Consider the following 22,717-nt stretch of genomic DNA (forward strand, 5'->3'; position numbering starts at 1 on the left):
CATATCTCCATCCAGACTTCTGGTTATTGTGCATGTTCTCCCTGTGGTCATGAACACCTCTTTAAAGGACCAGTATGCTTGATGAATGACCACCATTTAGGTGTTAAAGCTGACAAATTAAAAAAAAAAAAAAAGCCCAACCACCAGATCAGTATACCAAGGGTGGGGTTACTATTAAATTAAATCTAGAATCAGAAGAACTGTCCTGATTGTTTTCAGCACTTCAGTAGTCTCATTTCTTATTTAAAATACTAAGCTCTCTTTAAATTTTATCAGAGAATGCTGCTTTATGGGGGTCTGTAGTTACAGATTACTGTCTCTGAAGTTTGTCCCACAGAGCAGAGAAGGGGAGAATGCAGTTATATGTTCCATCTTTACTACTGCATTCCTTGGAAGGTTCCAGATGTTTACCTTTATCTGACTTTAGATTTTGTGCCGTTGTGGTTGCTGGCAAGAGCAGTTGAATTCTTTCATGCCTGTTGCTTTAATAAGGAATGTGGAGCCACATACAGAGTAACACGAGAACACAACAGTATGAAGCACAAATAATCCCTGATGAGATGCATATCTTGAGTAGGGATTAGGAATGCTTTGCACCCGATTCTTTATTTGGACTGTTACTCTGAAAAATTCCAAAAGGGGGCAATCTTACCCTCTGCCTGGAAGTCTATAAATATAATTCAACTGAGAAAATACAGCACACTACTTTCTAAGTTCTCATTTACCTTAGAAAACTGAAGGTTAGCACAATGGTAAAAGTAACTTTTAAGGGCTTGGGTTTGTTTCTGAAAAACAAATTTTTAAAGTGATACTGGATTTTCAAACTTTATTAACTGCAATAGTATAAATACATGTGGTCACTTTCAAATTGTGATGGTTAAAATCATCTGGTGCCCTTATAGTGAAAAATCATGTTGTTGAGAGGGAGAAACATTAAAAAAAATTAGACACTGAAATTCCTCTTGGACATAAGTCAAACATGCTTGTGATGGAGATTTAGGGAAAAATAGAATCTGAGACTCACCCTCCTTTACCAGCTGATTGATGCTTATTAATTTGAGACAAAAACTGTGTACACACTTGGAGGAATGTAAATATGCCTTTGTAATTTCATATCTTTCTGTAGTGAAGCAGGAGAAATAACCTGTAGCCATATGCTTGCCACTAATTTGTAGTAACTTTTTAACTATATAGAACATTTTCTGTAAGGAGAACACCTATTTCCTTTGTGTGTGCTTTCCCAGCAATGTGTTGTTGACCCATCTTTTGTAATTTGATGACAACAATCATTTAACTCTGCAAAATGAAAATATTTCATGTGTTTGATATGTATGCATTTACTGCACACACACACACCCCCTCAAATATTTTTAAAGATATTAAAAAGCCAATACTAAGCCAATATCCTTTGGTTGAACCAAATGGATGTTCCAAAGGAAGGCTGCAGGAATCTGATGAGGACCATTCCTGCTCTGGACTGTGGGGCACAGGGTGCTGCATTCACAGCCTCGCCCTTTTCTCCAGGGACCAACTTCCTGAGCATCCTGTCTTACTCTAAGACTGAATGTCTGCTACATGTTCATAATTCTGGCATCTCATTGATAACTCCTACCTTGGAAATCGGGGAGGATCTCACCCCTCACCTGAACTGAAATAGGCCTGGCAGCCAAAGGAGGTGTGGTGTTGGTGGTGTTTGTCACAGGGCAGGTGAGAGCTGAGCTGGGTGGAAGGAGATGGACACATACAGCTGAGGGGTATCTTGGCTTTATCTTAAATTTAGAGAACATTTCTGATGTTTTAAAGATATTAAAATTTTAGAGAGCCATCTGAATGCTGATATTTCTGAACTAAAACATCATTGTTCAGAATTTCTCTTTTTACCTGAGGCTCATCCCCGCAACGCTGGGGCTGCGAATTACCCCTGATAAGGCCAAGTCCTATAATGAGTCATTCCTGCATGGAGTCTGGCTAAAGCTGGCAGATTACTTGTAGTGAAATGAGTTTCAGTTTGTGATGTTTGGAAGCTTGGGCTCCAGTCCATATAGTATGAATAAAGAGGTACAGACTGTCAACCTGTGTATGCTGCAGTGGCTCTGACCCCTGATTCACAGCCAAGAGTGAGGCTGGTCCAGTCACAGCTCCATAAAGCGTTATGGTTAAATATGTTTTCATAAGATGTAAATGAAGCTAAAATAAATTATGGCACCACTTTATTTTTATTGTGTTAAGCAGTATACATAATAAATTAATTTTTTTTTTTTTGCCTTGCTTCACATTCATATGATGTAGACTATTTTAAACCCAGCTGAGGTTTTTTCCCCTCTGCAGAAGATGACCATACCAATTGCCTCACTATCTGTTTACATTCTGGAAAGAGTCATTTGGGATTTTCTCTTTCTGAAATAAACGTTTGCTTATGGATTTTTTTTTATTGTCACATCCATGGCATTTTTAAAGTAAATATGAGTACAAGGTTTATATTATTTTAAATGTATATTGTATTTGTCTTCCCAACACTGTGGTTTTTAGTACTGTGAATAACGTAGTATGGAGCCAGCCTATTAAACAGCCTGTTTTTGTAAGGAAACTGTTAGTCCACCTACAATATTCTATTGCTTACTGTGTTCTTCCAATATGCTTAGCATTCCACAACCTAAATGATCATTTGTTGAACAAATTCATGCTTTTATTAGTCAAAATACAGAGAAAACAGAGCCCCCCTGTTTCAAGATATTTGCTAATGCACGGTTAATTATCACATATAGCTTACTATAATTCATTTTACAGGGAGACCTCCTGCAGGTAACATACTAGCAGTTTATGAAGCAAAATAACCTCACTATAGATTAGAACTGTTTCACTACTGGTCAGACAGTTGCTGCTTCTAGGCCTTCTCACTTCACATTGCTAATTTGAACAAGGCTTTATTTTTATATTTGTCAGCAGCAAGACTGTAGCATGGTTGTTAAACCTCTCCCAGGCCTAATTAGAGTAGCAATGCTCGCATTCATAATGAATCTCGTGTCCTGGGTTGGAGGAGGTAGCCGTGGTGCTACAGTAGCTTCCTGGCAGACAGTTGCTGGCAGGTTTAAGGTAGCTTGTGGCTTGCAATATTAAGTGACTGTTGAAATTCATTGACTCCACTGCGGCTTATGTGTCTAGATGACAACAAGTTTACACGGTTCTTTTATAGTTACAGCAAATGGGTCCATTTAAATATTTATTAGGTGATTATGGTGATGTGAAATGGAAAAAAATTGCAAAGTACAGTATTGCATGTATAACTGTTTTAACTGTTTGTACAAAATAGGCCTGTGGTATCATTCGAAATTACAGCATCTTTTTTTCCTCATAAATATTTATAGTGTATCAGTAGCTAGGAATGCTAATTTATTTGCATTTTGTTTCTTATTTAATTTGACAGCCTTTTGGGTAGCCATTAAAGGCACTCACTCTGATTTGAATGAAGGATATTTCAATCAGCAGTTGAGTGGCATTTTGATTGGAGTGGGTGAAGTTCAATTTTAGGAGTTCTTTTCACTTTATGAGACACAGAAAGGAGTATTACCTGTGTGTGCTCGATGATGGGAGCACCCCCAGAAGACCTGCTTCTCTGAAAATCTTACTCCTGAGGATTTATTTGTCATAATTGTTGCATTAAATGCAGTCAGCTTCTTTTATCTGGTAGCTTGTCTGGCTTAATCAAAGTGAAAATAACACAAGAGCCAGGTACATATTTCTGCAACAGATTAACCAAGAGTTCTTGTAAAATATGCATGTGACTTGGATTATAGAACAAGCTATCTCAGGTATATAGATAAAAGGATTAACTGAAGACAGAAAAAAAATCCAATTCATTGACAGCTTTGTAGCTACTGTTTACTTTTTCATAGCAACAGAAGAGATGGAAGTGAGTCAATCTCACTCAAGGGCATGAGAGAACATGATGATGATATCCAGAGGTGTCAGAGCAAATATGTACATTGGAAATGCTCTCAGTGGTGGCACAGAAAATAGTTATAGTGAAGAGAAATCAAGCATAGTACAGTAAATTTAGTCTGAATATATGTATGTGTCTATATCTACATGTAAAGTTAAACATAGCTTGAGAGACTTGCTCTTTGTAAAGAGAATAATTATGCTTCAGCAGCCTCTCTCACGACGCTGTTGCTGAACTTTGCTGTTGTTTAGAAATTTAAATTTGCTGCAAGTGGGTGGCAAAGCTTTCTAAATCTACGTCTTATAAAGAACAGCAATCAAGAGCAGAGATAAATCTGAATTCAGCTCTTGTCAGGGGAAGTGTAACATGTCATTGTCAAGTAGAGAAGAGAACACCAGCTGAAGTCATTTAAGTGTTTTGAGATATTGAACAACGTGTATCCACAGGTCTGACTTGTTCTCTGCTAACTCTCTACAAATACTTTCTTTCATAATTTCACACCAATTTCAGCAGGCTTGGAAAACTTCCTATTTTCTCCTGTGGAAAAATTAATTCTTTATTGGGGGAAAATTTTGTCAATTGTACTTGAGGAAAGTAGTCACCCAGCCCAGGAATATTGAAATGGAGATGGAGAAGTTTCATACTCTTGAAAATGAGATGAGTTACTCTTCCAAAGAGAACAAGAATTCTAGGGAGTAAAATGGAGACATGAAGCTGAATCAACTCTGCCACACAGGAATGTCCACAGGCTTCCTTAAGACTTGCTGCAGTATGTCTAGGATTGGGATTTAGTCTACTCTATACAGCTCGTTTGGCTGACATTTTGTTACTGCATTAATGCTTATTTCATTACCAAAAGCAAGACAGCAATCCTATGGGCACATGTTTAATGCTGATTTTAGTTCAAATTTGGTGCCCAAGCTCAAAGTTGAGGGAGCTAGTGACTGAGGGGTAATACTACAGTACCAGTAATGAGAATTACATATCAGTGCTCAGGTGAGAATGGGTTGTTCCTGGTTTTTTCTGCTATCAGAACTCAAAAGCTTAGGGGATGAATTATTGCATTAACACAGTGTCTTTGTGATTATAAAGACATTTACCCTCAGGCCTAAGGGTGAATATCTCTGCACTAGTTTTGAGTGAAGTTCTATGATGCCCAAGATGGCAAGTTTAACTTGCAGCTCAGTGTGAAGGCACATGAGTGTGAAAGGAGGACACTGAAAATGTCTGTACGTCGGGCACTCACAACAGTCCTCGGTCCTTGGACTGTCCATCTGATGCTTTTCACAAAGTCTAAATTCATTTAAAAGAAGACAAGGTAGAGGGGGAAAAGAACATTCCTTAGCTTTCTGAGTCTGGAACTTCTGTCCTCTGTTTTGCTCAGATTTTCCAGTGAGATCACTTCCTGAATGGGGCGTAATGAGTAAGTGTTCTGAGAGGCAGGTCAAGAGCTAAGTGCGCAGGAACGGTCCAGTTTTGCAGTGTCCCATCACTGACAGAGCTGAACTTGGTTCAGGTTTTCCAATAAGCTCAGAACTGTCACATATGCAGCTTGAATAAGATGAGCTAAATTATATATATTGCATATACATTTTTGTCCTGAAGAATCTGTGGAATCAAATATTTGATGTGTGTGTGGGTGTGTTGTATTCGCATTCAATGTGTAGTTGACTATTCATCCAGTGCTGTACCTTCTCTACCTCAGTTTTATGCCACAACTTTGTGACATCTTTCCTCAAAATAGTGTTAAATACTTCATTTTCAAGAGATTTATGAAGTTCAGTAGTTGAAGCTAATACGCTTTCTACACTTGTCACAACTGTAACAGGTTTATTGTTATAATCCTTACATATTAATTTTAAAAACACTGCAAGGTGTACTGTTTTCCCTACTGAACTAATACAGTAAGACAGAAATTGAGTTCCAGAGAGAGATATTAAAATCTATCTCTGAGTACAAACTAGTGGTCTCACCATTCTGCTGACACTCCTTGTGATCCATTTAGAGGAAAGACACTGAGGGGTGAGGAGATGCCAAAAAAGCATGGAGGTATGAGACAGCAGCACTTGCTGCAGATGGCAAAATAAAGCTTCTTTTTACAGTGTCAGGAGAAATCATTTTATACAATCAGCAGTACAGTAAACTACCTTCTGTCTCTGTGCATGACACCGGGAAATAAAAATCCATTCTTCAGCTGAATGAAAAATACGGAGCCCAAGCGTCAAGATCTGAGCACTGGGACAAACTGGAAACTTTCCAGTGGAACATTTTTCCCTCAGCTAACGCCGGTTCACCAAAACCTAACACGTTGCATGAAAATGTCTATTCCAATGAAATTTTTGATGGAAATGTTCTTGGTCTCCTGCCAGCTCGCCCGCTTTTCCCAGCTCTCAGCTCCCCGGCATCTCACGTGGAATGGTGCCAGAAAGTCAAGTTTCTCCACGTTCCTGGCCTGCTTGGCAGACTGCCAGGAGGGATGGGAGTCTGGGCTCCCGAAAGTGGACAAGAAACCTTATACATGCACATACAACCCTACACATACTCTCACAGGTCATTTAAATCCATGTCAGTTCATTCAAACGAAAGGGTTTGTTGGTTTTTTTTTTTTTTTACATAGAGGGTCTTTTAAATATGACCCTCCTATGGAAAATTTCTCATGTCGGAATTTTAATTCCGACTCGTGACGGAGAAAAAAATAAAAAAATTGGGGAATATGAAAAATTTTCCTTATAAGGGGAACACTGGTTCCTGTGCAACTGCATGTTGCACTATTGTCACTGAGGCTATCAACAGCTCCATCTGCTTCTCCTTTTCATTGCATAACGAGATCTATATTTGTAACAGGTACGGTGTTTACACACTTAGCCTTAACAAAACAAGATAATATTTTTAGAGCTTTTGTAAATATTTATTTTAAAAATTCCTCTTAAGCCACCTTATATAAGGCAGGCAATCTTTTCTTGGTCACTAAGTGGACTGAGGGGATAGAGAGTTTCAATGTTTTTGGCTGAATAATAAACAGAAAATAGGCACATATACTGAAATTCTGACTGAGAGGGCCCTGAAGCAGGAGCACTGTAATGTACTTTTCCATAGCCTCACTTCATGCACTGCAAGCTGCTCAGTTGCTTATTATATGTAAGTAAATAAATAAACTTCAATCACACTGTGTTAGGTAGTTTCTGACTGGGGGGATGTGTTCACATCTGGGACAAAAAGTACTTGATTCAAGTAGCCATTAATGAATTCCTTTTCTGACTATTCTTAATACCTTGGATTAGCACAACAAAGACTCTTTAGGACATCAGTAGTTAATGCAGTTTATTTTTAAATTGAGAAGATGGGATTTATAGTAATAGATACAGTTCTTACTATTTCACCGAGGAAAGGTTCCTGAGTAGAAATTCCACTTCTGTGTAAAATTGCTTTTTCATCATCAAATCTGAGTCTCACTGCCAGTCTATCAAAGTGTTGCTCTTGTAATAATGGGAAATGGGTAATGTCCTGTATAAGATGCTACAATTTCTATTAGACAGAGAAAATTCCTGTCTTTGTTAAAATAAGGGGAAAAAACATTGCATTTTTTTTCTTTTGGGGGGTAATTGCGTAGTAGTGCAGGAGGCTGCATTGATGCTGTCCCTGGCTCTTTCACAAATGTGATCTGATGTTGCTCCCTCTGTCTTTTTATTCTGAAGTGATAAAGTGTGAATGATCATCAGAATGTTTCCTGAATTAACGATAGCATTATATACCCAAATATTTGTAAAAGGCTTAGATAAAGCACACTGTTAGACTCACTAAACATTAATTTGAGGTGTTGAAGAATTTTATTGTGCTGGGAGTTAACTTTGAATCCTCTAAATGTACATGGGTTTGCCCTTCTTGTACTTACACTGAAGAAGATTCCATGGCTTGCAAGCAGCAGAAGAAAGTGGGTAAAGAATTTATTGTCAGAAACTTTAGTTCTGTCCTAAAAACCGTTGTCTCCCTGGTTGTGGCTGCACAGAATCCCAAGATCCTTCACTGGCATCAGCCTTGGCATCAGTCTATCCATGAGAAGGAGAAAATGGGATGAGTGTGTGTGTAGACCCAGCAGGATTGAGCAATTCAAAGCAAACCTTTGAAGGGAAAATAATAAATACAATCACAAACTTTTTAACTGGTTTCCAATTAAATGTTCCTTGCTAGAAATGATGCAATGGCAACCTGTATGTTACCTTGCTTTCTAATGCCCCTAAACTGAGCTCTCAGTTGCCCCTCACTAATCTCCTAATCTTTTTGCAAAGGAGAGCAGAAGGGCCTCTCCCCAAAGCAATCCTGCTTTATTTGACTCACTGGGGTGAGAGGAAGAAGGGAGGGGGTCGCAGCACATATCACACTGCAAATACAATTCAACATGTGCGATGAAGTGACAGCTGAATTCTTCAGGTCTTTATGTCGCAGAGTCAGCGCTGGACTGTGGTGTGTAAGCAAAGACATCTCATACCCGTTTCTGACTGGAGTTCTCTAAGAGCAACAGTCTCACTGAGGGGGGGAAAGTCAGCTCAGCGCTCTGGAAAATAGAACACTGGCCCTGACTCCTCTCTACCTTGCTGTAAGTGAAGCTCAGCTCTTTAACACAACACCAAACTGGCCTCTCTCCACTATTCTAGGCTCTCACAACTGCTCTCTGGCAGAACAAGAAAATTCTGTTTTCCATATAGAAGTGCATCATCTAAGGTTTTGAACTTTTGTCCGTTCATTCAGACATAATGTAACACATTTCTCTGACTGTTCTCTGGATGTGGTAAGAGCCTCAGATAAGTCTGTGCTTGAAAATTTCTATCTGAATCCAAGTCTTTGACCATTTCTCTCCCTGTAATATTGAGGTACTGAAACAAGTAAGTCCACCAAAAATATTGCCCTCACAGTATTTCAGGGTGCTGTTTTTGGTGTCAGCTGAGAGAGAGCAAGATAGAATTGTGTTGTGCAGTGCATGTTGTGCTGTGTGTTTTCATAAGGAGGCTGATTTTCTTAATACAATCAAAAAGTTTGAGGTTACATTCAAGGTGTTTCTGTTCCCAGTGTACCAATCTTCCTGACAATTTCTATTAGCTCCTCAAGTTGTAGGACCTCAGACTAACAGGGAAATCACCCTTATTCAGAAGTACACATCCTGGTGTATTCTTTAAAACCAGGGATGGACAAAGACAAGAAACAAGGACTCCTAACTCCATTTGCTGAATTGGGCTGAGCCCAATGGGCCTGTGTAGAAGGTAGATTCTCAAATATTTGGGGGTTCAGGAACACGCTCAGTGCTGGGCCTGGGAACTGAGAGGCAGCAGAGCAGAGCAGCTACAGAAATCAGAGCTAGGATTCAGGCTTGGACTTTTAAAGGATCCTGTGTAAGTAAGGGCATCTCTCTTCTAGTCCATCATGGATACCTATTATAAGTTTTATTTCTTGCTATTGATCTCTCTGCACTTGCTGCCATAAACTGGACCTGATTTCTTGATCTATCTCTCTGTAACCACCTACCTTGACCCCCAAAAGCTGATTACCATAAGTAAATTAAACTGTGTGCAGTGGTGTATTGTCCCATCAGATGGCACAGATGAGTTCTACAGCCTCCTTGGAGTCACCCAAATCAACTATTAATAGCTGCTTTTCATGTAAGAATTCCAAGGCAGTTCAGTTTTCCTTTGGTCGTAAGATATTCTGGAGGGGTTTTTTTCTCTTTCTTTCTGAAATTGTTGTGCTGTTTTCGGTACTTAAGAGACAGACTCCAAACGAAGCAGCCATTCCTAACCTATGCAGACAAAGGGAGTGGTTCCCTTAGCAACAGGAACCATGTGGAGGTTCTCAGAGAGCTCTCTTTTCCCCCTACTCGTGTTTTCTTTTAACTCAACATTTTGCACAGCATCTTGCATGGAGACTCCGACAGCTGGGCTGGAGGCAAACAGTTCTTCCGGCTCTGGCTAAGCAGTGCTCGGAGGGCAATTGTTCCACGCTCATCAGACAGAAAAAATGATAACCATGGGTAAGTGAACTGGCACACACTCAGAGTTCACGCTGAGGAGGGGGAAAGTTTACTGGCTGGGAACCAGAAGTGGCCAGCACTTCCCAGTAGGGCATGTATGATTGAAACAGGGGTGCTGATGTGATGCTTGCCTTGTTTTCTGGGAGGATTGCACGTCTGCATTTAGCATTTCAGGGGTTTGGAAACATTAGCACAACTGGGTTCTGATCCTTAGCATGCTGCTGACTTCTTTTCTAGCCCTGAATATCTCACCTCTCTGTTTTTCTTCCTCATCCACCTAAAGGATCTGATATGCCATGAGGATCTGGAAAGGGCTGTAAAGTACTGTAGGAATAGACCAGATTGCTTGTGAAAATCATGTTTGCTTTTGAGGTTGATGACAAGGTGTGCAGAACCTGAGATAAAGTATTGATCTTTTATTGCCAATTTGACTGAATTAAGTTTTCTGTAGATAGATCTCCTTACTTTTCTTCATAGTACACAAGAGGTGTGTGCATGTAGTGTTTGTACATGGATGTCTATATGTAGAAAAATTTGTCTGTGCTGATGTATAAATAACAGAAATAGAGCAGTTTATTTCCCTCAAAATAGCTACAGCATTGATAAAGTAGTAGCTGTGATTCAGTGAAATCCTGCATACTATAAAATAATAAAATTAAATTTTTGTGTGTGTTGAAATAAACACTTCATTTGCTGAACCTAAAGTGCTACGTATTACCAGAGCTCTTGCCAGTCTCAGTTAGAAAAGCCTAATACATAAACTCCCTAAGTTTGTAGTCATTTTACCTAAAAAGAGACATCTGAATTATTCCAATTTTAAGTCAGTTTATTTTGTGGGGGATGAATTAGTCTCTCAGTTCTTCCTACTTTAATGTACAAAGTTCCTCCAGTCACAATTTTTCATCATACTTGAATTAAAATTCGGGCACCCAAGTCCGTATTTTGCCAGCTGATGCAGCACAGTGACCATTTTTGGGTGCAGGCTCCCTCTGAATCCACACTCCCAGACGAGTCTCACAGTGTCACAGTGGGTGCATTTCCCACCAAGGGCAACTTAGTTGTTCGTCTTTCAGCTGTGATACTGCAGGAAAAAGGAGCTGTTGGTACCTGCACGCACAGAGCAGCTGCACAAGTGTCACACACACCTCTCCTGGTGTGTGCTGTCAATAATAATGTACTGTCCTTACTTTTCCTATTCCCCACACAACACTAACCTGCAGATCACTTGCTATGTGCTTGTACTGCTGAGCTTTTCCTGGGTGATCACAGGTTCCAACAGTCACAACACCCCCTTTTGCGTGGGGATTGACAATTTGTCTCTGAGCTCCAATTTAAATCAAGAAAAATTGCCACGTTTGCACCTTTATGAATAGTATTAGCTTTTGTGCTTGAATAAAGATGAAGGCAATAATGAGTCACTCAAATTGTTTCCCTTTTCTGTCTGTGCTTACATTTCCATCTTTTTATGCCTTACTTCAAACAATATTACTGCTTGAATCAGTGACACCAGCTAAGGTACAGGATTAAAATATTTTACATTTAGTAAACAGTGTTCGAGTTCTTAATCACAATTTGGCATGTACATTTTGCAATATGTGAAGAAAATCCTGGATTTATGGGGGGAGGGGGTTAACCAAGGATTTTAAGTCATTGCAGATTGATCTTCTTAATTTCTTCCCCCGTCCCCATTTGGTGTCTAGTTCTGCAGTTCTGCAGTTTTTCCTTGTTTGACATTTACATTTTTGGGAAGAGTTTATTTTCAGTTTTCATTCAGATGAACAAAAATGTCAGTACTTTTGCCAGGCCTGCTGTTAGAGATTTTGCATGAATAAACCACTGAGAGCACTTTTAGTTACTTCACATTTACTGAGTCTGTCCTGTTATCAGCATTAGTTATAACCTGCCTTTCATCCAAGCATTTGAAGTGCACTGCACACGTAAATGAAGCCTTCCCAGAAATCTGGAGACGAGGGAGTAACACCAAGGGATCACTTCATCCAGAAACTAAGTAAATAACAAGAATTCTAATAATATAGAGAAGTGCTGCATGTCTTAGAAAAGGCAGCAAAGATCTAATGTAGAATAAGCAGATTAGATTGATGGCAACAGCTATTTCAATTTCTTAATGCTTTACACATAGGACACATATATATACACTAAGTTGAAACAGGAGAAAAAGTGGAAGTTAGTCTTAAAGATTAAAGAAATGAATGATGATTGACCTATAGGAAGAGTTATGAGAAGCTGATTTATGTGGCTGGCAGCCAAGGAGTTGGCAAAGTTTCATGCTTTTAGCAAGAGGGATAATCTCATACAGATCAAATATCAGGATCTTACCATTTTTGTATAATATATGGTTTTTCAACACCAAGTAAAAGACAAGGCTTATAATGTGAGTAATTCTTTGATCAATCTGATTTACTCATTAAAAGATCAGCAGGTATAAGTCCTCCAAGACACCTCTAGATAAAAGACAGATCATATATCAGCTTGTGCATGGCTCATGGCTTTTTATATGGTAGCCCTGAAAAGAGGACTCGTGTGATGGTCTGGTGCGGTGCTGCCCCTTGCAACCTGCTTTCACTTGGCTGATTCCTCCCTAAAATCCATCACTATTCCATGAAGGTGGGCAGTGGGCATCCTCTGCTGTAAAAGCTTTTCAGCATCTTTTGCTGGAGGAGCCAGAAAACCTAGGAATTGTGAATGGTCCAATCCTAGAACTGGTCTGGCTTTTTCAGAGAGCCTTAAAGGATTTGAGAAGCCAGGACTAGTCACCACCAACAGTGTGTGGCTGTAGCTGCAGGCTTTCTGCTCGTGTCATGTAAGTCCTGACTGGGGACTGTCTACTTTGCAGACTTTTTATTGTGGCCAGAGAGATGTATGTGGATCAAATACTGATTAGTCTGTGGGACTAATGGCCCAGCTACTTGCTTGTATAGATGGAGGCTCTGAAAGCAGACAAATCACCCCAAATCTTTCATTGCCCCAACATCCCACTCAGTCATGTTGTATCACTGAGCCAACCACAGTTCCTGCTGTAGCACATGTGAGAGCAGCGTGCTCTGACTGACAGAGGGAACAGCAGCTGTGAAAACACTGCAGCAGTGGGCTTAGCTTGTTCCAGGTTGATGAGAAGGCAAACTCTCCAAAGACCCCTGAGAGCACTCTGGTTTCTAAGGTGGACTAAATCCAGTGCTTTCACATCTTCATTGCTGGTGTCGCCCTTGCGACATTTATGACAAAATTTGCTATAATCACATTATGTTGGCTTGATGTGTAGGCACTCAGGCACACTGAAAAAACAACTGGAAAGTGTTGGAGTCCAAAGATTTATTTCACTGAAAAAAGCATATTCCCCAGCAATTAAGATGTAAAACTAACAATGTGATGTACTGAAAAACGTAAAGGCAACGAGCAGCACACTTCTGAAGTGCAAGAGTGGGTGGGACATCTGAAAGTGTTCAGCAAGGAGTTGGGATAAACAAACCTCACCTCAAAGCCTTTTCAAATTCACAAACATCACACATATGAGAAGTCTTGGATTCATGTTTCTTTTCTCCTCCTGAATGTTATCAATAGAGTTTTAATGAAGAATCAGTATTACTTCCTTATGCCCAGCTTTTATTAATTCTCTAGACATGGGATTTGTGGAGCTGTTGTCTCTTCTTCCTGAAGAAGCTGGTTTTATTTTTATTTTACCTGAAACAAGTCCATCAGTGATTTTGCAGCCTGCTTTTGTGTCATCTTCGAGCCTGTGCAAAGGACCATCTCATAGATTGTTTGAATTGGGATTTTTCTGTGCTAGTAAACCTTGAGAGTTTGGAGTGCATTTTGGAGGAAGGTCCTGGAAATTCAGTATGAGCTTGAAGTTGATGTCTAAACTTGCCTTCCCCAGAGACATATCAGAAATGCATCTAGAGCAGCTCTGAGGTCAGGGTTAGTGTCCTGCCTTAAGGCAGAGGGTGCACTGGGAAAGATGGAAATCTCCAGAGGAATCCTAAAACACTCTTTGCTAAATATTTTAAGGCTAATGTCTCCTTTCCCTTTTGCCTCCTGACAATGTTGAAATTAATGATCTTTGGATTTAAATTTCACATGGAGTCAAGCTGAGATGATGTACCTGAATCCAAGTTCCTTCTAAACACAGAGTTGCTGCAGCTTTTGTTCTGAGCTAATCCTTGTGTGAATCATATGGCAACGCTCAGCAGGCCTGGGCTCCTGAAGATGTTCCTTTGAGGTCAGCAATTGTCTCAAGCAAATATTTGCCACTTCATAAATCTCTGCTTGTATAGGCTGGATTCTATAGCCTCTCTTTTTGGGCAGTGCAAGATTATACAATAGCCATCATGCATCACCAGGGGAGTAACAAATTCTTTTGGAAAGGGAGAGTGGATACTCAGACTGAAAGTCAATGTTTTTCGTAGCCAAACTAAGTTTTAGATCAGTCAAACTGTCACTTGAAACAGAAATTTCAGGTCCAACATTTTAATGACCAAAGTTATATGTTGTAGCAGTTGACATGTGCAGCCAGTGCACTTTTGAAAAGCAAAGGGAAAGTTTGAAATATTTCACTGAATGTATGATTATAGTGCTTGGGGAAGTTTATGTAAGACTATTTAAAATGATGACTGTATTTCAAAAATTGTTATAATGAAGTGTATCAAATTTGTTCAGAAGTTAATGTTGAGTTAGAATTCCCATTTAGCCATTTGTTCCTCTTAAATATATATATATCACTAGGCATTTTATATATGGAAAATTTGATCTATGGTCATTGCAAAAGGATATGGAAAAGAACTGGCCAGTTTTATTGGATTCTGTCTAGTGTGACAATACTTTTTGGCTCACAAGTGAAAGTAATCATTCAATTTTTATTTAATATATAGCCAGAAAGTTATTCTTTAAAATAATCAACATAACATTTTACTTTGTTTGAGTTGGAATTTCAACCAGATGATGGTTGTTAGGGGCTTTGGGGAACTAAGTGGGTTAATACAATATAAAATACCCTACATCTAATTAGTTAATGTTGATTATTTTAGAAATTACCTCTATTGTGTAATTCCTTCTGTACAACCTGACTGCTTTCCACTGCTGTAACTGTGTACAAAGAAACCCTAAGACATCACTGGGCAGCTGAATGTCTGTAGGTCATTTATTTGCAGTGTTCTTCAGATTTCTGACACAATGTTACATGACTTGGACTGATGCTGCCTGAACTTGGTCAATTTGGGATTAAAAACAAATATGTTATGGCCATAACAGCCATATCTTCTTATATAAAGTATATCTCGTATCATTACCTGTATCTATTTTGAGCATTTGGGACAGCAAGTGGCTGCCTGAGTGTTCACAGGGGCAAGGAATGAGCCTCAGCTGTGAGATTTTTCAGCACTACCAAATCCAGTTGAACTCCTACAGTTTATATCAGCTAAGGAATGGTTCCTTGCAGCAGCACATTATAAAATAACTTGATTTCATTTGGATAACAATAAGAAGCTGAGAATTGCAACGCTTGATGTCTTACAGCTAAGCCTGTATTTTTACTTCACAACACGCCACAGACATGATGTTTTAAGGCATTTTTAAATTCTGTAGGATGATGGGAAGATGCAGCTTTGGAAAACACACCAGATTCTGAGAAATGTAAGAGAAAAACAGGATGGAGGAAAAGATTGGTGTGAGGAGTTGAAATTTCTTTCATTTTGTCACTGCTTATCTGCAATTTGGGGACAACCATTGCTCCAGACAGCTCCCATCCCATCTCCTTATTGTCCCTATCGACCAACAGGAGCTCCTTGCTATTTTCTATTTAAGGGAATGAAACAGAATGGCAAAAGCATTTCTCCAGTTAATATCTGCTGTCGTGTTCATAGGGCTCTTTATTCAAACCCACAGTATGCCTCAGTTAAGCTGTGAAAGGGCTGTTATTTCCACTGAGCACTGTCAACCCTCACAGTCTGATTATAGTGCCAGTTAGGATTAGATTCAGATTCATCATTCAAGAAACAAAGAACTGGGATAGAGAGAGGAGAGATGCTATGGGAGGATGGTAATGGGAAAAGTGAAATGTTTTAGCCTGTTACCCTCTAGTCTACCTGGCTCTTGCAGGCAGAGGTGGCCAAGTGAGAAATAAATGTATGTGGTTTTAAACAAACTTCATAACTTGTAGCTAAACATTAGTTATAGGTATTAATTAGCTCCCTGTCTCTGCTATTTTGTTATGAACCTCTGTCCACTTTCTGGCCTGCTTTTCATTAGGTTGATTAATAGTGGATTTTTAAATGAATTAAAAACCAAGTGCCCTGCAGGAATGTGTGGAGAGCAGAGAGGTGACAGCAATGCTCTGCTTTAGTGGGAGACAGAAGCTGCATGTTGAGAGTAACTGTGGTCATTGTTGCAGGGGATTTTATTTCCTTTGAAAACTTTTGCTGAGCTTAATATTGCTGCTGAAAAAGGTGATGTTTTAGACTTTGTATTTCAGTTGTTGACTGAAATATGTTGACTAAATACACACTAAAGTGCATTTAGTTGTAAACTGAGCAAACTCTCTGTAAACCATGTCTCAGTCCTTATTCTTTCAAACACCTACTCATGGATCTTACCTCATCAAAACCAGCTATTTATACACATAAGTGTGTTGATTAGGCTTTCTTGCTTTCCACCAATGAGGTAGAAAGACTCCTGCTTTCAGGACACTGATGGATTTATTCTTGTCACCAACAAAATACATAAGGTACCACAGTCCTTTCAAAGTGCCCAGCCAGCTTTATTGGGGCTTTTATCCTGCTCACAAAGTTTGCCTTACAGGACCAGGTTTCAACATTGATAGATTTCTCAACAAGTGGCTGGATTGTTTAATTCATGTTAGTTAGGCCCTTACATTTCTTAAAGAGGGTTCTTAGATTTATCTTGGAATTTCAAATTAATATTACAAAGGGGTTTTGTTGGAACAGAAAGGGAACGTAATCCAAAAGCCTCTAAAATTAATGGAAGTATTTAGCTGATTTCAATGAGCTTTGAATTTAACTGTCAAAGGATGGTTCAGAGAATTAATTAGCTTATTTAAATAGAAACCACATTTATGAAACTGATAATAAGCTTTTCTGTCTTGCTAAAAAGCACATGGTCTTTAGGATCAGAATCCTGAAATATTCAGTACCCAGTAATGTAGGTGAAATAGTAGCTCCTACCGCATTTTACTCTTTTTTTTTGTTCTTAGAGATTGAAATTATATATAAACCCCAAGACACCCAAGTGGTCAAACATGGGAATGGGACTAAGCAGGGTCAGCTGCTAATCATGCCTCTAACACTTTGTAACTAAACCCAGAGATAACTATCATCTCTTCACCCTTTTGTTTCCTCTGTGTGTTATTTATTTATATTGAAAGCTTGAAAGGGAAAGTATTCTCTCTTGCTAAGTGTTTGTAGAGCACGTAGCCCCACTTTCAGCAGGGGCCTCTTGATACTGTAGTAATAAAAATAAACAATTAACGCCCAGAATAATTGCTTTAATTAGATGGTTTAGAGCTGACCAACTTCTGATTATGGTAGAAATGTGCCGTGCTGGCTGCTGTACAGGGCACAGAATAACTGGTTTGTGTCCTTAAGCTTGCCAACAATAGTCTTTTGAACTGGAGTTATTAACCTTTATTCCCCCTGAACTGAAATGCGATATCAGTGTGGTAACAAACAGAGCAAAAATGCAAGCCATGTGTCCATGCATTACTAAGTGGTTTTATTCTGAAAAAATAAAATTACTTTCTAATGTATATTCCTTCCCCCATCCAAAATCTATTACATTAGGGATCTCCACAGATCATAATTCAGCCCTGGTGCTCAACACATTCTCTGTCATTTTCTTCATGCTTCCGTATTGCAAGATTAAGAGTAATTTCCTTAAAATCCAGAATTTTTCTCATTTCTGGAAATTCTGATTTATGTTCACATTTCTCTGCTTTGTAGAGTTGAGAAAAAAAATTGTTCACAGCTGGTCATTTGTAAAGTTCTGATTTGCAATGGGTGAAAGTTTTTAGGGTCAGGCTGGATGGAGCTCTGAGCAACCTGGTCCAGTGGAAGATGTCCCTGCACATGGCAGGGGGTTGGAACAAGAGGAGCTTTAAGGTGCCTTCCAACCCAAACCATTCTAAGGTTCTGTGGTTTTTACTAAATTTGTGTTGCCAGTTTTCAGTAGTTCAGTGCTACAACACAAAATGTGCACCATGTTTGGTAAGGGTGGAAGGCTGGAGAGAGACACCTTGGTTTTGTCCAAAGATTTACTGGAATCCTCTGCTGTGCCTGTCTTTCTGCTGAGACCAAAGAAATTCTTGCAGACAATAAAGAAACAGACTCAGGGTTAGAAGTGTAGAGTAAATCAGATAAATTATTTCCTTCCCCTAATGAAACATGAATAGTTTGTACAAGATTCTACAGGTGAAATGTATCATTAATGGTTTCCTGTTCTTTGGTTAAATCTGAAACAGGAATGCAGAGCTTCCGAAAGTTCTCACTCATAGTGTCTTACTGTGACCACTGAGAAGGGCTTCCACCACCCCTGGCACAACCTTCCTTGTGTGTGAGACAGCTCAGAAGGCATTTCATAAAATAAGACCCTGTTCTTCTGAACAAAGAGTATTTTAAAACAGTGGCTTTCAGAAATCTGTCTTTCTTGGGAGTCACTTCATTTTTTGATTTAAAGGTTGGACTCAGAGATTTGTACAGGAAGAACTGGATTATTAACATGCAAAACTAGGCACCAGCAGACACATAATATACCTGTCTCAAGGTATTTTTGAAATGTCACCTAAAGTAGTTAATAGCTAATAGAAAAACTCTGCAGAGGAAGCTGGGGTGTCAGATTCTGTGTGCCAGCACATGCAGCAACTGTGTGGTCACTTTGAACACTCAGAACCAGACAGTTTATTCCACTTTCTAAAGATTTGGGGTATAGTGAGCAGATTAACACAGGGAATTACTTCTGTAACTTTATATCCCAGTGTAATTTGAAGTAATTTCCTGGATAGACAAATGCAACAGAAAATGAAACAGAAGTAAAGGAACAGGCAGAAGCCAAGCAAACCCTAGTTTGCAATCCAGACTGCAAAGCTGGAGGAAAAAAACCCAGTTTCCATCTGGCTGAACATAAAGGAAACACGACCCATAAAAGGGGATATTGAGATCTCCTACAGGTTCAACCGAGGACAGCTCTGCATCCTTAGAGAAGCCATGACCAAACTTGTATGGGAAGAAATATAAAAATAGCCTGTCAGCAACTTTGTGGTTTTGCTTTCATGTCCTGCAAGACAATCACTGGTGGCAGACAGACCACCCCAGTTTGCATCTGACTAATCTGCATTGGAGGCTTAAAAACGAAATACAGTTTCCCCCTAGTTTCTCATAGATCTCCTTGTTGATAGTTTGTGGGGAGGGCTTTTATTTGGCATATTTGGTCAGATATTAGGTTGGTTAGGAAGAAGTAGTAAAAATAAATTATTTGCTAACCACTATGAAAATTAAATGCATCCCCATCTATGAGAAAGGATTTTTTAATGTAATTCTGTCTTAGTGAGCTCAAACATTTGTCCCTTACAAAGTACCATGGATGTAGGAGTGGGACCTAAAGGTTCCACAGCCACCTTTTCTCCCTCAGTTAAATGCATCATTGTAACTAGAAATAAAAAGATTAGAAATGGCTCACACAGGCCAGGCACCTGAGCACATCTTTAACTGTTATAATCTGATTTTTTCATAGATTGTTATCTAAAAGAATTCCAAAGGGCCACGAAAGGGAAAAGCAGTTCATAGGTGGGTCCAGTATCATCAGGGGACACCAATCCATGGCTCTGCTGCCACACTTACTACTAATAGTAGCTACACAATGTGCCAGCCTGAGCCTTCCTGTGCCACCCCCAGCTCTACCTCCTTGGAAATCTCTTTGCAGCACTTCTTGTGGAAGAGGGGAAGCCAACTTGGAGTTAATTCTCTTTGCCATGAATGGAGTAGTGCCCCTTCGTTAGGTCACACAACAAACTCATAAAACAATAAAAATAAATCTGATTTTCATTCCTATTTTGTTCCAGAAAAGTTCTTTTGTGTAAATGAATGTTGTGGTTCTTTTTCCAAGAATGATGTGGCTTCATGGGACAGGGAATGGTGTCTTCTGAGTTTACATGGAAACTGCCAAGAAAAAGACAAAAGAAAAATTGTATTTTCCTCATTTAGAAGTCACTCCAGGAGGCTGATTTCTCAAGAGCATAAACCTCTGCCACATGATTTTATTTTGTGCTTTTCACAACTGATTAGGGAAGATAATTCTGGAGAATGTTAAAGAAGAAAATGAGAAAAATACAAAGTCATAAACAGGAATAAGAATGGAATCTTGACTATCATCTGTAAATACACTGCCTTGATAAAGGAGCGTGCCTACTGGCATTTTCTCTTTTAGAGTAAAAACTGAGTCAGTATATATATTTTGCTAGATTTTTCCCTTGAAAAGTTGAGCTCTGAACCTGGCTATTACCACAAAAAAACATTTAGAAATCACATCCCTGATGTTGTATTTAAAGCCCTTCCCTCTCCAAGTATCAGCTGACCAAGATATTTCAGCTTATTCCTAAATATAAGCAGATTATTTAATTGTGCTGAAGTGGCTGTGTGAATTTGTACTCCAAAAAGAAGGGCTCGTGCTTTCAAGTATCTTTTTTAAATGCTTCTAAAATTCTCAACCATATTGACTGAGAAGAATTTTAGGAAAGAGACTCATGCAGTGGGAGATTCCAGTGTTGTGTTACTCACTGCTGTAGTGATGCTCACCTGCTTGATCTAAGAAATCAGGATCTGGGCCAAATTTTGTCAGCGTTTTATGGCCTAGAATTTCACAGTTTGCAAATGGAAATCTGTTGCTCTGAGAATTTTAGCTTCTCTTCAGGCTGTCAAAGCTCAGAGAGAACCCAAAAACTGAAAACCATAAAAACTGGCTGAGAACCCAAAAACTGGCTGAGAACCCAAAAACTGGCTGAGAACCCAAACCCCCAAATTATCACCAAACTGGAAAATGAGTTGAGGTTTTCTTGTCATGGTGTATAATGATACTGACATTTACAGCAGAAAATACTCCTTTCCTAGCTAGAACTGTAAAGCTTTTAAAATAAGCTTCTTCAACTTAAATATGGTGACATCTGTGAACTTCTGCCAATTTTTATCAGCAGAATCATTGGTTCCCTGGAAATAAATCCTACAAGCCTCTTGATACAGTGCTTTAGAATTCAGAAATGTCCAAATTCCTAATTGTGGTCAATAAAGGATTCCTCAGCTGGCAGAATAACTTCTCCATTTATGTTTGCTTTCTCTACACACCAATTGTGTTGACATCAGTGGATTCTGTACATGAACCAGGACTAACACACAGTGGAGTAATGGCTCGAGCAGCAAGAACAATTTTTCAGTAATTGAGCTTGCATATGGAGTAGTGAAGAATTTGCATGGTTACAGATGTTGTAGAAGATTAAATATAAAGGCACTGTTACCTGCAGGAATGAAATCCATCTTGCCAGCCAGTTGGAAGACTCGTGAGAAGGAATTTCCTGTTGTGGCCAATTCCATCTCTCCTCCCTCCGCCCCCATTACGTCTTTGCCATTCCTGCTCCTCCAGCTCCATCCGAATATATTTTCACCACGGCACATTTAGTTATCAATCAACAGGAATCTCAGCTGCTGTTGTGCTTGGTGGACAAACTGTTCTTTCTTTACACTAACAAGGAATGCCTGAAATAGTCAGACACACAGCACTGATTGATGCAGCTACGGTTTATACACCTAGATTCAGACAGTCTGCAACTGCCAGAATTAATGGCTTATTATTAGAAAAATACTTCTGCTAGACTTATAATTTAAAGCCATTTAAATGTCTCAGGCATAATCACTGAAGTTCAAGTTTTAGCTCGTAAAGTGCTTGATGGTGTGAATTAGACACGTCTGCCTGTCTCAGGTGCATTTGCTCTTAATGTTTTTGCTGTTTAAATGGGGTTTTTGTGTTTGTAGGATGTGATATCTGGGGTGAGCAAGATTGATGCACAGCTTTCTATAGATTACAGAATGTCCCACCTTATATCACTGAGCAAAAGAGAAAACTGTTTCTCTTTCACTGAGTCACACCCAGTCCAAGTAGGGTCTGGATCTCCTGGGAATACGGCTCCCACTTTTCAGTCCTCAGAGGATAGCAGTGTTCTGGTATTAACTTCAGAGAGGGAGGAGTAATTAAAAAGTGAAATGCAGACTTCCTCACTCCATAAGCTCCAAAGGAAGGGCAGAGAAGGACACAGCAGGCAGAGATGGGAGCTGTGTCTCGCTTATCACTCCAGGGAAAAGCATCTTGAGGGGCTCTTGGGATGAGCCCAGTTCTATAGGGCTGAGTATAAAACACCCAAACTTCAAATCAGCATATTAATGGTCTGATTTAGGGGAAACTGGAAGAAAGATGAGGGGACCCCAAAAGTTTAGGATAGTTTAAGTTGACCTGTCTGGTTATCTCAGCTCAGTGAGCGCCCACTGCTCAGGGAGAGCACCGAGAGCCCACCCCTAAAGGGATCCTACATTTGCTGTGGTCTTGGCAAAAGTAACAACTGCTGCTTCTCCTGGATTTATTCTCTGACATAATCCAGAATTAAGGGCCCCAAAGAGAACCCGTTGGCAATGAAGGGTACCAAGTGAGGTGTGACAGGAGTAAGATGCTGCACAAACAGGGGCTACGGGACAAGT

The 22,717-nt window shown here is 39.5% G+C and overlaps 1 protein-coding gene across 3 annotated transcripts in view; it reads left to right on the forward strand.

Annotated features, from left to right (window-relative positions):
* The window catches only part of ANKFN1 (ankyrin repeat and fibronectin type III domain containing 1), a 121,453-nt gene that overhangs the window by 5,772 nt on the left and 92,964 nt on the right, over positions 1 to 22,717 (forward strand). The window contains exon 1 of one of the 3 annotated variants that reach the window (XM_027691590.1): positions 9,765 to 9,959. The exons of the other annotated variants lie outside the window; for them this stretch is intronic. The gene's annotated coding sequence lies outside the window, so the exon portion shown is untranslated. Of the gene's footprint in view, positions 1 to 9,764; positions 9,960 to 22,717 lie in introns of those variants that run through there. 3 annotated transcript variants of the gene reach the window in all.

This window comes from Neopelma chrysocephalum, unplaced genomic scaffold, assembly GCF_003984885.1.
Source record: "Neopelma chrysocephalum unplaced genomic scaffold, ASM398488v2 Primary Assembly neopelma1_84, whole genome shotgun sequence".
NCBI lineage: Eukaryota > Metazoa > Chordata > Aves > Passeriformes > Pipridae > Neopelma > Neopelma chrysocephalum.